Genomic DNA, 17,570 nt, shown 5'->3' on the forward strand with positions numbered 1-17,570 from the left:
AACCTGAAGTTCATATTGAACCTTTATCAAGAGTCAAAACTAAAATTATGGACAAATTTACGCCTCAAGGTATTGCCGCTATCAAAGACCCAAAACAAATATTTGCTATTACCTCGTTTGAAAAATATGAAAGAGATAACTATTTAAAACCCGAGTATATTAATACTCTAAAAGCTGCTGATTGGAGAAAAGATGTATATCGTGTCGTTACTAATACTCCACGAATCCAACCTCAGGAAGATATTTATAATTTTGAGGTCTTTGAGAGAATAAAGTAGATGAGTATATTAAAGAAAACAAAAAACAAGATAGAAGACAAAAGGAAAATGAAATGAAGCAGCAACTTAAAAAGCAAAAGTAGAAAGATAACCCTTAAGATTATGGAAGAAAAACACGGATGAAACAACAAGTGAGAAAGAAGGAGCAACCGGAAGTGGTTTTCTACTCAAGGAAGTTGTTTTATTGCTTGTCCTAACAATGTTCTTTCTGACGTAGATTAGAAATTCTGATCGGAAGAAAACGCGCAGGAAATAATTCTCCAGAAAGTATTAATGAAATATCTGATATATGTCAAAGATTATTTACAGGAGGCGTTATGGATCGTAATATTTATCATTCTCTCATTAACGAAATTGTAGATTATTATCACAGCGACTAAAAAAAGAACTAATTAATCAGCATGTAATTTAAAAATGATTATATACACTGCTCAACGTGAACCGATCATGGTCAGGGTGATAAACTCACGATTGCCAACTTACTAAGCGATTTACGGAGATGGACTCGGTGATGTTGTTCAAGGTTTATTCAGAAGGATAGCCCCAAAAGCAATACCGACTGCAAAACAACTACGAATGAAATCTATTGATTTTGTTCGTAAAAAAGTCCTAGCGCATTTGGTAATGTTGCTGGTAAAGCATTCTCGGCAATCAAGGACAGACTAGCACGATTAATTCGACGAAAACCACACCTTGTAAAATTACCCAGCACTGAAGTTATGCCTGCAAATGTCAGTAAAATAATAAATCAAGCTGCAAATCAAAAACTAACAGAATTGGCTAATATACCCCAGTCAGAAAAAGAAAAAAATATAATGGCAAGTTTAATAGCAGGAAGTGGTCTTCGTGTTAGACGATAACAATTATAATAAAAATGTTCAAGCGTATATCCAATCCAGCGTTCGATATATACGCACCTGTTCTTAAAGATGAATCCATACGTGATTATCAGTTTTATTCTTATGACGCACGTGTACCAAATCAGCGTGGTCGAATCGAATTACAAGTTGAAGATACAAGTAGATATTTTTTACCTGCTGAAGCGTTTATTGAAGTAGAAGGTAGACTTTTGAAAGCAGATGATACAGCTTACGGAATTGGTGATCGAGTTGGTTTTGTTAATAATGGTGTCATGACATTATTTAACAGTGTCATATGCATGATTGACGGAAAAATATCGAATGGTGTCTCGAAAATGTTGATATTGCTACGACGATATTGGGTCTGGCAAGATACAGCGATGATTACTCGAATTCAACTGGTCCGTTAATGATGTTTGCAATGGATACTACTGATCAGCCTGAGAGTAATAACGTAACACTAAATGCAGCTGGAACTGAAGATGCATCGATGAACGAAAATTTAAACTTAGGATTTTCCGCACGTAGATCAATGTTAAATGGAGAAGAAAATTTTTCATGTGTAATTCCATTATCACATATCTTTTGATTTTGTAGAAATGTTAGAAAAGTTATATTTGGAGCTAAACACACTGTGGTACTTGTAAGAAAAGCCACTGACAATGATGCACTCTGGCGACCTAATGCAGTTGATACTGGTAAAGTAATACTAGCAAAACTGTGACTATGGATGCCGGTAATGACTCCATCTCTTGCTGAAGAAGAAAAACTAATTGCTTTTATGAATTGGTGGTAAATCATTGTTATCATGATTGACGATGACTACAGATAGCGTCCAAAGTAATGCAGCTGGGTTATTCACATGGCAAATAGCATCACAGCAAGACGTTTCTGCACCACGATATATATTCATCGCATTTTAGGAAAATACTAGAATAGATTCATAGGAACGAAATCCAATGGTATTTGACACACTTGGAGTTTCTGAAGTTGCTTTGAGGATAAACGGATATCAAGAACCATCTGAAGAAGTTTTGTTAAATTTTGATTAAACTCATGTTGCACGTGCTTATCATCGGTTGATGACATTTATGGGGCGTGATCAAAATGTTGACACTGGTTTACAAATATCGCAGCGGGATTTCACAACATTATATCCGATCTATTACTTTTCGTTGGAACATTTAGATTTATTCAGGCAATATGTGGTTGATATACACTTCCAAGCTCGTGTAGCTCGACTGCCCGCTGGTGGCTATAGAGCAATCACTGCTATACTCAGCGACAATTCAATGTTACTTGAAGGTGTTGTGGACGAATGAGAGTTACTGAGTAGAAAACATGTAATTAAATTGCTCATGATATTTATGTTATATAGTCACGTTAATGTCGCTCTGACTTCTGGTCACGTGAAAAAATTACAATCAAAATTTGCAACTAAATGCGGAACAAAAATAACGCTAAAAAAAGATAAAATTTCTAGTGGTGTTCCAAACAAATTATCATTAACTAAGATTCAACTCAGACATTTTAATAAGGCTTTAGAATCAAAAACCGGAGTTCAGCTTCACCTTTCTTCGAGTTCCATTAAAGAGTCACTTAAAACAGTCGGAAAATTTCCACTTCTTGCGGCTATACCAGCGTTAATAGCCACTGCAGCTCGTGCTGTAGGAAAAGCAGCTACACTTGGTGCCTTTGGAACCACCGCTGGAATGGCATTAAAGAAAGCAACATGACATGGATTAAAAAAAGGGGGAAAGCCCTATTATTACCAGGAACCCCTTATCGGTACGGAAAAGGTCCGAGACTTCCAGGAACACTTCGTTAATTCTTCCAATGTCAGATTTTGATTTACTTGATTCTGCAAAAACAGTAAATATAAACAAATTTAGAGGTGTTTTTATGCGTGATCCGTTCTGAGTTCCGGTCTTGTGAAAAATACCTTTCAAACCAAACAATGTTGAAACAGGCATTTATTATTCTCGATACTAGTTCTGGTCAAGGAACTCATTGGGTGGCATACGCAATTGATCCACGTGGAATTATTTCGATTCGTATGGGTTGGCTCCACCAAAGGAATTTATAAATTACGTAAACACAATAAAAGCTCCAATTTGGTATACAATATTACCAACACAAACACTAACTGATCCGCCAATATGTGGTCGTGAAGTAATTAATGTGCTCATTGCTATATCTTCATCAACATTACCCCCTCATAACGTCGTGCACGATTATACAAGTAGCCGTTAATCGTTTTAAACATTTCTTAAAGTATAATGGTTGATATTTACGGAAGATCTTATTCTGTCAAACACAAGAAAAAAAGATGATACTGATTTGTCAAATTACGCGACTAAAGATGAACTTGCCGATATTATGAACCTCTCATGAGTTGACCGTGATAAGTTTTTATTTTTCAGGATAAATACGGTGTTTTAAAGACGAGTAGTATCAAATGGCATGACATAGTTCGTAGAGTTCTCGTTGATACCATGGATAATATTGCAGTATTTACTGACGGAGGTAGACTCAGAGACTCAAATATATCAGTCGCAACTATTAGAAATGAAATTGCAAGAAGTGTTGCTAATCGTTTACGATCTACCGGTGATACAATGACATGTGAACTCTGCATGAATGGAAATAAAATAGTTGTTTTAAGAGATCCATCATCTGATGAAAATGCCGCAACAAAAAATATGCAGACAGTAACTATAATACAGTAGATACTAAATTAACCACGCTGCGAGTTGAGTATGACGCTCACGTATGTTTTTAAATCTTCGTAGAAATTTTAGAAAAATTAATGAAATCGCAGAGGAATTCTTTGGAAATCCGTTGCTTGCTGACATAAAACTATTTGAAATTAACACGAAACTCTGCGATATTAAAACAGCTATATCAGATTTTGAAACGATTATAAAAAACACTAGAAGATGTTATAAGTGGAATTCCTGATTTCGTTAAAAAATTTAATCTGATTAAAATTCCCGCCAACAGATTACTAACATAGTATACACAGTTTCATCAGACTTCTCAACATGGTCACATCAAAATAACACCATAAAACATATCCCAGAAGTCACTGGCGTGTATAGGCTATCCGTGTTCAGCGGTGCAAAATTTAGCATATTTACTACGTATCCCTGGCGTCATTCAACCGATAATTTTTCTGGAATTGTGTGTATTGTGTTAAATAAAGGAGACTAAGAAACGTTTATGCTTGAATCATTTGATAAAAAAAATTAACCGCAGCGTCTTACTGGTGGTGTCTAGAATTTGTGGCTGTAACACCTCATTTGATTACTAAATAAAATATAATGAGCTTTCCGATCAACGTTCAACGTTTTAGATACAATCAAGCACGTAAAACCAAATTAAAAAACATCGTTGATGAGTATACAGTAAAAGTAAAAATATATCGCAGATGTGTAGCTATCGCTGACATAATTGTTTATTTGGCGTCTGCTGTTATTGCTGGAACCGGCGTATTGTTATCAACAATAACGATGACATCATCAGCAGTTGTAACAATTTGTGTTTCAGCTGCAACAACAATTGCTGGTATTCATAATATCATCGCAAAACAATATGCACGTCTACAAATGCAAAATTGCATGCTTATATAACAAAATTACACACAGCGAAGTTAGCATACTCCAAATTATCCTTGTTATATCAACAAGCCTTAAAGATGGAAAATATCAGATTTTGAGTTCACGGAGATGATTAAAATCTACAAAGAAGTAATGACTGATAGAATCCACGCCTCATTTAGAAACTCAGGATTTAAATAAGAATGTCAGCTCCGAACGAGCTACTTCAGCAGATTGTCAAAAACTACGATGATATCAGTGAGCTCAACTAATCCAGAATTTAGTGTTAACTTTCCAACTGCAATTCCAGTGAAACAAATCCAATTAGTACAATTACGAGTATACCATAGTTGGCCAAATATCAGATTAAAATCATTCGGTGGATTACAGGTGAAGAATTCGCTTGTATTTGCAAATAAAAATAAAGATGATGGAACACCAGACTGGAATGTTTTCGGCGTACCTACAGGTAATTATCAAATCGAACAAATCAATGATAAATTTCAACGCAGAATAAAATCAATAATCGGAAGAGAATCGAAAATAACAATAAGAGTTCACAAACCAACTTTATCAGCTGCAATTGAAATATATTCGCAAGTTTACACCGCTGATATATATTAATCACCAATCAGATCTGTTTTATGTTGGCCTGAAATACCACCAGAGTATAAAGGACTGCCGGAACCTCAACGAGATGATTTTTCCACTAAAGATTTTTTAAAACAGAACCTGCAGAATATCAAAAAACTCATCCGTGGAACATAGCAGATATATCTTATTATATTACTATGTTTGGTGGCATGTATAGCCTATCTTGTGCTGACAAATGGCGTTAAACCCTAGAACAACAACAACAACAACAACAACTGTGATCTTGTAGTGTCTTAGAAACAACTGTTTAAATGTTTTTATGTTTGGGTATGGAGGAATTTGATACGTTACATGATCACCAAAGTCAATCACAAACACAATGATCTGTTTATTGATAAACTCGAGGTATGATGCAACCTGGTTTAGATGTTGTATTGACTCAATGATCATCGTTGCTTTATATCATCGTCGTAATGTTGTGTGACACTGGAAAATAAATTTCATAATTTATTACTTACTTGTTCATTTTCTGAATTAATGACGTCGGAAAATGATTTGATTTTTTTGTTGTCGATGAAACATTTATTCTCCTCGTCTGTATCTTGTAAATTGTCGATATATAATTACTCTGTCTTATGATAGAATTATACCCCAAACTAAGATCCCTTTGTTTCTATTTCTTTGAAAATACCGATTTGGTTATATTATTTGCATTACGATGGGGGAAAAAAATAATCTTAATGGAGAAAGAAAGCTACAGAGTTGTATCTTTTCTTTAGGTCATTCGCAGTAACAAGCGAGGTAACTACTGAGTTACTCTACAAGAAAGACAGAGTGATCTCCCTTGAACAATGCTGAAATTTTATAGTAATTTTTATATTTTTCACGCCAACGGTAAAAGCCTCATATTTAGCAATGTATAATATAAACAAAAAATTAAATCAATAAATAAATATTAATTGTAATATTAGTAGCAACTGCCGGAGATATCTTAGCTTGACTGAGATATCTTCCTTCAACAATAATGAAAATTTATTATTTTCTGCTTATATTTTTTTGAAAAGGCTGATTTGTTAATATTATCTGTGATGTACTGAACCGAGTGCTGGCAAATAACAAAATTTTTTCCAGCTGCGTTCATTCATTGAACTATCATTTCTTCACCAGTTTCTGTATTTACAGTCTTGCAATTTTTGAATGTTTACGAGTATTTCCAAATCTACTGTTCAAGCTTTGTGTAATAGCTTGCAAATTATATAAGAGTTATCGAGTTTCTGGTTATTAATATGATCGATCACAAGACCGTCTTCGAGTACCCCTCAGAAACATTCATAGACGAACCTATGACTGGAATTGTTGTTGTTGTAGGGTTTAGCACCATTTTTCAGCACACGATAGGCTATACATGGCGGCCAGTATTAATGGTGGACGAAGAACCCGGGTAAATTCCGGAAAGAACCACCGACCCACGAGAAGCTACTGGTAAGCTTTCTCACATACCCACATTAACCGAATCCGAGACTCGAACCCACGCAGAGGTGAGATGGCAGTGATCCATAATGGAGAGCTCTTTAGACCACTCGGCCACTCAGGGGCCCCTCTATGACTGGAATAATGTTTATTCCCTTTAGTACTGATCATGAGATAACCAGTATTAGTGACATTAACGATGATACCATTACGAGATGCTTCATAATTCTTGATGATGGGATGTCTCACAAGTTCTTTTTTCTCCAGTTATATATAATATCATTTGTTTAAATAATAATTTGTCTAAATCATTATTTTTAAAATCTAATTAGATAATCTTTCACATTTCTTATAACTTTATCATAATTGTCGTTATTTTTTTATCATTATATTTATTGAGCTTACTGTATTTTTTACAACTACATTGCACACATAACTGCATGTTTCCTCTAACTCCAACACCACACTTCAGACTCAGTTTAGGTCCTAAACTCCCTCTCCGCACACTTTGTAAGTGAAGTCCACAGAATTCATTTACACAAGCTTTGTTACAGAGAGTTGCAGAACCTAGCATAAGCCATTTGCATTTATTCCTTGTTTGAATCATTATATATATATATATATATATATATATATATATATATATATATATATATATATATATATATATATATATATATATGTTTGTCTTATTTATAATATGAACAAACTGACAGAGATTAAAATTAATCTTTCTAGAGATAAATTTAATTTTGACAGAATATCCCCCGACTTACCGATGCAAGTTCTGGTTGATCCGACAAATAAAAGTTTGATTAATACTATTCATAACACCAAAATAGAATTTGACAAAGATGGTGCATCTCATGTGTGGTCGATGTTCAAAATCATACCTAACACCGATGGTGTCAACAAAGTCGTCGATGCTACAATGAATGACAAACGAGCAGCAGCAGTAGTATCATGTGGTAAAAATATTTGTTTGATGAACTTCTTTAGGAGTGCTGACATCAAAATGTGCATGCTGAATTTTTTTAGGTGGTGGTAGATAAATTTGCCACACTGCCTGTTGTGCTAACCATTTCTCAGCAGCAGAATGTGTAACATTTGCTGCATCAGCGAGTTTACTGATTTGTTGCTGTACCCCACCAATATCCTCTTGGGCTATAACAAATCGATTGCATTATTTCAATAATTGGTTAATTAATTACCTGCTCCAAATAATAATGTACCTTTCATTGTAGATCTTACCAGCCAACTAGTTAAAGATTCTCTGAAAGATCTATTTTTTATAGAATTTAATACATGAATTAATGTTACATCTGCAATATGTCGTTGTTGCAGATCTTTACTTTTATAAGCTACATCATGAGTGTGACATGCTTGATCAATATCATTTATAGGATACTCTCCAGGTCTTGGGTGATCTCACTTGTCAAGTCGGATAATTTTCCCAATGAATTAGCGATATCACCACTAATTTTATTATTAGAAATAAATTTATATTTATTTGTACCACATTTTACACATTTACCTGTAAGTGCATGGTTTTTATTTTTTTGTTATTATTGTTGTTAATCCACTTATGGGGGTAGATGCCCTACATCGAACACAATATAAATCCATATTATTTATTATATTTTTACAACATGGATGTCATTGATTTCTTAGCAACACGAAAACAAGAGCCAGTAAAACATATTTCAGCATTACCGAATTCTATTAGAATGATAATAATAGGTCCATCTAGGTCCATTAAAATGCAATTATTACTTAATTTGATAATGAGATGGCTCAAGTGGGACAAGTTATATTTAGTAGCACTGTCGGTTGATGATCAGCAGTGTTATGATGTACCTAAAGATTTTAATGAAAATGCAAAATTGTTAAATGAAGATGGTGACGATATTATTAATTTTATAACTGATATTGATGAAGCACCATCTGTAGATGACCTTGATGGATTTATTAATAATCTCATAGTATACGACGACGTAATGCTGGACAAACAAACAAATCCAGCTCGGATATTTTCTCGAGGTAGGAATTAAAATACTGCTGTGATTTTTGTTAATCAACGATATACACAAATACCTAAAGTGATCAGAGATAACTGTAATATTTTAGTTGTGTTTAATGGAGTTGATACACATACTCTGCAAATATTCATCAGACTTGGTGTAGTGGGGATATGGACACAATTAAGTTCAAAAATTTCTTTTCAAAAGCACAATCTACTCCACATGGATTTATAACAATAAATTTACATGATCCTAGAACAGGATATCATGTAGGTCTTGATAAGATATTTGGTTGATATAATAATGATTTAATTATAGCAGCAAAGAGGATACAACCTCAATGAAACATCCTGCGGTAAACAAAAACACTCATACAAATTTAGAAAAACACTAATGACAAAAATAAAGTAACAAAATAAACTAACCCAATTAGAGAAACTCTCAGTAAAGTTAGAGGCTTTGGTTTAGCATTATTACACTTATATTTTTTTTATTTTTTTCGTATGAGGTCTTAGTTTTGAAAATGACATTTCAGCAAAAGGTCTGTTCACCCTCTCTGCTACTACTTCCGAAAAATAAAAATCGTATAAATACACCCAAACAATCCATAGAGATGTCGAAAGAAGTAATAGCAGTCTAACAAATTTAAAGTTAAGATCCCAGCTGATGCTAGGAATAAAGTATGGTATATAACCTCACCTCTCACTTATGAGGGGAAAGAGTTTTAAAGCAAAAAAAAGTTCAGCCATTTGTTGGAAAAGGATATGACTGAATACTTTTCCACATACTTTGACAAAAGAGCATCTGCAATGGAATATTTAGCAGAATCCTAAAGCCCAACAGGTACACCTAGTACTAACTTCAGTACTTTGAGAATATTCTTCATATCACAAGAATTTTCACCCCTCATTGATGTCATCGACTTGAAAGTAACGGTAACATCTGATTTATTCTTCTGATGTTACTGATATCTGAAGGAAACATGATGGATGAAAGTAACAGGACTTACTTAAATATCACCTAAAATACACAAATTATCAGCTGAAGTATTGTCCCTTCAGTTGCTAGCTCGATAAATACAATCTGACTAATCGGAAATTAACCAGAATGATCCTGGTCTTTAAACTAGGTGATAGATTGTCATCAAACAATTATCTACTGATTTAAATTTTGACAACACTATCAGCAATATTTATATAAAAAAACATTGCCCTTCATCTACACTGTTTTCGAAGGGAATATAATTTTCTACATAACTCAAAATCAGGGCTGAGTGAAAAGCATTTATGCCAAACTGCCCTTAAAAGGCTTATTGATACATAGCTAGCAGATATAGATGACGAATAAAACATGGGAATCATTTATTTTGATTTTTTAAGGCATACAGACTCAGTGATATTTCACACGCTTACTTGATTCTTACCTCAAAGGAAGGCAACAGTGTGTTTATATGTCCAAATATGACATCTTTACAATATGTCAAAAGTGGAGTCCCTCAAGGCTCTATTCTTGGCCCTTTGCTCTTTTTTCTTTTCGTTATTGATTACTGCTGAATATCAAAGCAACTGAAGCTGATCTTTTTGTGGCTGACACAGCCTTACACATCATCAGTGATACAGTCCCTTTCCTTGAACAAAACTGACAACAGGCTGTTATACGCTCATGCAAAGCTATCAAAATGCATTTAGACATAGGGAAAACAAAGTGTATAATAATTGCATTAAGACAACAGCAAAAAAAATGTAGAGGATCTTATAAATAAACATCAACACTTGTCTTTCTTTCTGTGTGTCCCAGTTTGCATACAAGGGGTCATGAGTTTGAAACTCCCAAATTTTTTTAATACTTTTTGGGGAGGGTACTTTCATGTTCTAACTTTTTTTATCTCATCTCAATTTTTTTATTCCTGTCCTATGAATGGTAATTAACCTAGTATTAATATGTTTCTCCAGAGAGCTAAATTAAAAAACTTAGAAAATAAAATACCTTTTGAGCGATTATTGACAGGCATTATATCGATCTCCAAAAACAAAACAGGTATAATTATGTCAAGGAAAAAAACATCATCACATTTAATCATCTTTTTAAAGTGGTTTCCTTTTAATTAAAAATAAGTTACTTTAACATGGTTCAACAGTATACCAACGATTTCCTAACTCCATCTTCCAGTATCCATCCATACAATCCACAGATTATTTCAGACTCTAATATTCATCTGCCTAAATTCAAAATTACTCTGTACAAAACATCTTATACACATTCAACAACAGTGTTGTGAAATATTATTCACAATGATATTTAAAAAAAGAAAATTAAACAATACTCTTGTATGTATATTTTATGATTACATGTATGTCAGATACTGTAGTCAGGGTTTTAGTGTGCATATCTGTTACGTTTATGTTATAATATTCATTTATTTGCGGACTACCTGTAGGATTGGTTGATTCGAACTACATATATTATTCTCAGGAAATACAGTTATGCTTATATTATTATTATTATTATTAGTCATATGGCACCAGTACAAGTGATTCATAATGTAACAATTATCCATCTAGGCCAAATGCTGTCTTCTGTGTGACAACTATTAGACATGTCCAAAAGTTAAATAATATTGGTTGTTGTTGTTGTTGTGGGGTTTAATGCCATTTTTCAGCACACGATAGGCTATACATGGCGGCCAGTATTAATGGTGGAGGAAGAACCCCAGAAAGAACCACCGACTCACGAGAAGCTACTGGCAAGCTTTCTCACACCCCCACATTGGCTGAATCCAAGACTCGAACCGGCACAGACAGAGGTGAGATGGCAGTGATCCGTAACGGTGAGCGCTTTAAACCACTCAGCCACTCAGGGCCCCCTAAATGATATTGGAATGATCAGCCTGGGTTAAATGCTGTCTTTGTATTACAACTATTTGATTGGTCTGGTAGACGTACAATGCTCATGTTAGAACAATCTGCCTAGATTGATTACTGTCCTTGTAGCATAGCTATATGCTCAGTCTTATAACGGCACAACATAAAACCAATGCGCTGAAGCTGATAGCATTTTTCTGTAATACTATGTGACTGTCAAAAAATTCCGATCTTTGCATGATAATGTAACAAGCGTCTAATGCTCATTACTATTTTTGTGCATGACACACTGGACAGGTTTGATAATTGTATAATAAATAGTTCAGCAATCTGATTTTTTATTGAAAATTCTTTGTACATGTATAGTCAGATGGTTGTTGTCTTTGTGTAATAAGCATCAAAACATGTCTGATAGTTCTCATAACTCAGTCTTTCTAGGTTTATTACTTTCATTGTATGACAGTAACTAGTCCGTTGGTGCTCATCTAAACAATCTGCCTAGCATGACTTCATTTGTTATATTACAGCTAAAGTATTTGTCTGGTAGCAGCATAATTCATTTTAAACTGTTTATTATCCTTCTAATTCCACTGGACTCAGGTCCAGCCCTAGGGCAAAGCAAATGAGGCAACCGCCTTGGGCCCCTCACTTTCAGGGGCCTGGGCTTCTGACGGAAATCAACTCCACAATGAAACTTTTGGGGGCCCCGCTCATCGCTTACTGCCTTGGGCCCCGAACATCCTAGGGTTGTTTTTGACTGGACTGGTCGATAGTTACATGTATATCAACAATTCACTTTGCCTTTATTATTTTATGGTTAACAACTATTGGATGAATTCGGAAGGTGCATAATATTACAACAGTGTGCCAAGGCTAAACTCTCACTTTGAATGTAAACTATTAGAAATGTCTGATAGTTGTATTGTATTGCAAAGAGATGACAAAAGCTGAAGATAATATATCAATTTGCTTTTTCTATATCTGTGGCAACCTGAAGCATAAATACAAAGCTTATTGTAGTTTGCTGATGAGTAAAGTTATCTAAAAAGATGGCAGTCTTAATGGAATGGCATGTTATAGATACAAAATGCGAACTCAGTATATAAAGACTGACTTGTCACATGTCATTAAAAAAATGTAAGCTTCCTGTATATGTTGAACTTGGATTGCATCCAGTTTTATTCAGTTTAAATATATTGTTTTATATTTCATGTAAAAATACAATACCCCACCCCTAAAAATATAAAACCTTTTGGGCTAAAATCTCCACTTATGTTTTTGCTATGAATATGAGATGCCTCCAGCAGGTTTAAAATAGCATATAAAATGTCTCAGTAAATGTTGTTTTTTTTCTTCAAGTTAATGTGAAATATATTTTGAGAACCATTGTCCATATGTGGGATACAAAACTGCACAGATATTACTCGTCTTTACATGGGTATACACACACTTACGAATGAAAATGGATGTCATACATGCATTTGTACCTTGATTTCCAGTTGTCAGTTAGAAGCCAAGACTGGTCAGAATGGTGAGTTCTGGAATCTGATGTCTTCAATGTTATATATTTCCACAATCTGCCTAGGTTTTTTTGTTCGTTTTTTTCTGTTTTGTTTTCATTTTGTTTTATAAGAACACTATCAGCAATGTTTCAAAGTTACATAATATCACAACAGTTCATCTAGCATGATTTAATTTTACCTATGACATCTATCAGACTAATCCCAGAGCGATAGTGTCACAATGATACAATAGTTTGGTCTGGTGAATTTCTCACTTTGTATATCCTCTAACAGACATGACTAATGTTATGTTTTGCTAATTTAAATAATACAAAACCTGGTTTGGTTTAACTACTTTAATGGCTAGATTACAACTGACTAAAACAGAGAAAACACATGCACACTAGTTTCTCATGCTATTGTTATCATAATGCATATAGGGTTACAACTGAGTGAGAGCCTTGAGTTGTCCTCAGTTGACCTGTAACTGTCAGATCTTCTGTAGCAACAGAATGTTAATACCATATATTACCACAACTAATAGTAGCATTATATTACAACAATCACCCAAGACTGCCTGCTTTTTTTCTATGACAACCACCAGGCCACTACGACTGGAATATCTCAGTCATTTCAGATTTGCTGCTCTTTCAGTCAGTCAGTTCAGTCGCAGATGCTGTTTGCTGTTTCCAATTTTCAAAGTACACACACACCTTAGCTTACGCCAAAGTATGGCCTCGCTTGACAGTGTAGCCGTGTTTTCCGGACCCTTTTTACCATGTGCTCTTTCGATGAATCATTCAGCTGAAAATAATATATGCTGTAAGCTTATAGTGCATGTAAACCTTGCAAGTTTGACCTTTTAAACAGCATAGCAAACACTGGCCTCTCTTCACTGACAGTACATTGCCATAGGTTCAGTGAACATCTCAAATCTAGGTTGATGAACACAAGAATAGAATTACAAAGTGAAAAAAAACAAGCATTGAAAAAACATGATCCATATTGACATAGTATATTTTGCAATACAGTTTCATAGACAATCCCACCCTTTTGAACCTGTGAATGTTTATTTACCTATCTCTATTGACACCAAAGGGTCATACTAATGTTAAGCATACAGACTTGTGTTAATTTGTCATCGGTGCTAGATATTATTCCCATGGACATTTATAGCATTACCTTTCCCGTTAACGCCATTGTTAATTTTTTTATCTAAGATGTTACCCATTACTGCCAATGGTGTGTGTGTTGTTTGAGAATGTGTTATTTGCATCTTCGCTGTGGAGTGTGATCAACTACCCATTACCCATTGCATGACCAGGTTTTCTCTGTTAACTTTTCTTCAAAGGGGGTATCTTTAAAAAATTACTTATCCGAACCACGCTCTGTAGGAAGTTGCCCATGCCTAAATTAGAGTATAATCAATGTAATAATTGGAAGCAGAGGGACTGAACCTTATTATGTATGGTGGATTGCAATTATGAATAGTATATGCAGTTTGCATAATTTTTCTTCACAATCATCTCTAGAAATAATTTCTTGGCTGTTGGGAAACATTACACTTAACACTTATTAATGATAATCATGCAACTACTGCATCAACGGAAACTAAAGCATGAAATATTCAGATGTTTCCACTTACTACAAATTTGGGTATGACACAAGATTAGGAATGGGGAGTATAAAATACGTATTATGACTATCCTTTGAAGATGTGCATACATCAATCAATTACTGTCTTCCCATATTTTGGGGCTAGCTCGATTACATTTTTCTCTCTCTTTCTATCTGAATACAGTGTGGGATAGAATCTTGTGAATGCAAATAGTTTGTAGATTTTGATAACTCACAATGAAACTTGGAACATATTATCTTAATCATCTGATGCACATATCGGAAAATGACTATGTTCTCACAGTTTATGCTAGAATCAATGCCCCTTTTGTCCTGTTGGGGGCCATCCATTTAGAATGTACGCAAAAAACTGGCAAAGCTTGACCCTCCCCCTCTGTACACATGCATACTTTTTTATACCCCAACCTGTGCATGTATGCTTGACGTACCCCCCAATTCTATAGAACCCATTTCCTATGCATACGTCCATTATCAGTAGACACCCCCATATGCAAACATGTGCATTTGGGTTACTCCCCTCCCCCTCCATGCGTATGTACTAAATGGATGGCCCCTAGCTGATTCTTGTAAACGCATTTTGACTGGCCATGTTTTTCCCATTATTTTCTAGATCGCTTTATAACTAGGTACATATTATACATAATCTAAAGATCCACATATTTACAAATATGTCTGCTTGCATGGATTTTGTTTTAGAGTTATCACCCTTTTAACTCAGCTGGATGGATGATATAAAAGAATTATGCAAATGAAATTATTTGTTATACTTTTTAGTGGATTGCTGTGAAACATTGTACATATCATGGTCGCAACCTAGATATATGCATGTTGACCAAATGTTGTACTCCCACAATTGTCAGATGAGTTGTATCGATTTTAATAATGTGCTCATTTTTTTCTTCGTTAACTTTACACTGTCAGAATCATGCATTATTTTCCAATATGAACAACTTCATGCTGCACGACACATGTCTCTATAAAACAGCATTGTGTATTAGGAACTACTTTGTAAACAAACTATGTACGCTCATTTAATAGACATTTTAGTTTCTGGTTTATTAGATTGGATTGTGAAAGAACTAAGCAATCTGTTTCATCCATTTGAGAGTGAAGATGATAAAGTTAACGATGTGAACTAGTTTACCGAGTCACATATGAAAATATCAAACTAGCAAACGAATGAACTTGATAATAACAATGAGAACAACAAATGTGAGAGATGTGGTATTGAAATACCATTTTGATGATTTAAACAGTTATTTAGGAGAAATGTTTATAACTTTTTGCATATAGAATGGTTCAGACTATGGCCGTTGCTCTCTAGGGCCTATAAAAAGAGCATGGAAAAGCTGAATGAGGCCAAGGGCTATCGCATTTCTATGAGTAGTCCAATAAATCAACCCCACAAGTCTGTGTTGATGCTGATGGATGATATGTTACTGTAGGCCTAAACTGAAAATCAATATCATCACGGGCAAGTGGCTGATTTAAATTTGAGAAAAATGCAACTGAAGGTTTTGGTAGAAATCTATCAGTCAAGAGCCAATAAGCCAAGACAATGAAGTCACACAACAGCTGCATTGCAAATGTCCCCATTTAAGGTTTATGATACATGTAAAACGTTTTGGATTTAGGCTAACAAAAGAAGGCATACAGGTCATGTACATAGCTTGGGGCCCTCCAACAGCAAGTGTGACTGTGATGGGCATAAACATATGTCTTCTTTAGCTGGTAATAAGAATGGCAAAACAAGTACTTACATTTCTGCAATATGATTAAAATAGATCTCCATTGTCCTATGTGTAGGTTATACTTGGAGCAAGGAATTATATTTTTCTCTGACATGACTGGCCTTCAGGCAGGGTTACTGGTTTTTATAGTATATGACACACCACAAAGTCATGACATGTAGCACACCATATAGTCATGATATATACTTGGACAAAGTTTCATTAAAATATTTTCATTGTTTCTAAACTGATATGCCACACAAGGACACAAGTCAAATAATTACATACTGCTGTGACTTGATTTTGAAGCATGGGACATGGCTATGTATTCAAGACTGCGACTGGTCATGACATAAATTGGACAAAGTTTCATTGAAATATCTTAGTATCAAAAGAAATACTCCTGGGCAAGGATAATAGTCATAGAATTACATTTTGCATTGCCATGACCCAGGCCATGAGGCTGGAGCATGGCTACAGTTTCCATCACACAGCCTAGTCATGATATGTAAGTGGCTAAAGCTTTGTTAGAATATCTTCTCCGCTTCAAAATCTGGGCAAGGATTTTCCCTTGCTATGACCCTGTGGCATAGTTACCTTACCGGCTATGATGTGCAACACACTGCAGTCATCATATATACATGGGCAAAGTTTCATTAAAATATCTTCAGTGGTACAAAAATTAATGTCAAGGACAACAATACAAGACAAAGAATTACATTTTTCAGTGCCATGACCTTAAACATAAGGCAGTGGGAGTGCCTTTGGTATGCACCACACCATTTAGTTCTCATATATACTTGGGCATTGTTTCAGGAAAATCTCTCCAACCATCACAGTAAATGTTACAGATGGACAATCAAATGCTGTAAAATAATATGCCTGACTTAAGACATGTATACAGAAATCAGCAGAGGTAACATCTGAATGAAATGAGACTGTGATTGGAACTGGCCAAATCACACCTTACTTTGTCATCTGACATAAAAACCCAAGAGATTCAACTCAATAAACATG

Source organism: Sinohyriopsis cumingii, chromosome 2 (assembly GCF_028554795.1).
Source record: "Sinohyriopsis cumingii isolate HCF-2022 chromosome 2, ASM2855479v2, whole genome shotgun sequence".
Classification (NCBI taxonomy): Eukaryota; Metazoa; Mollusca; class Bivalvia; order Unionida; family Unionidae; genus Sinohyriopsis; species Sinohyriopsis cumingii.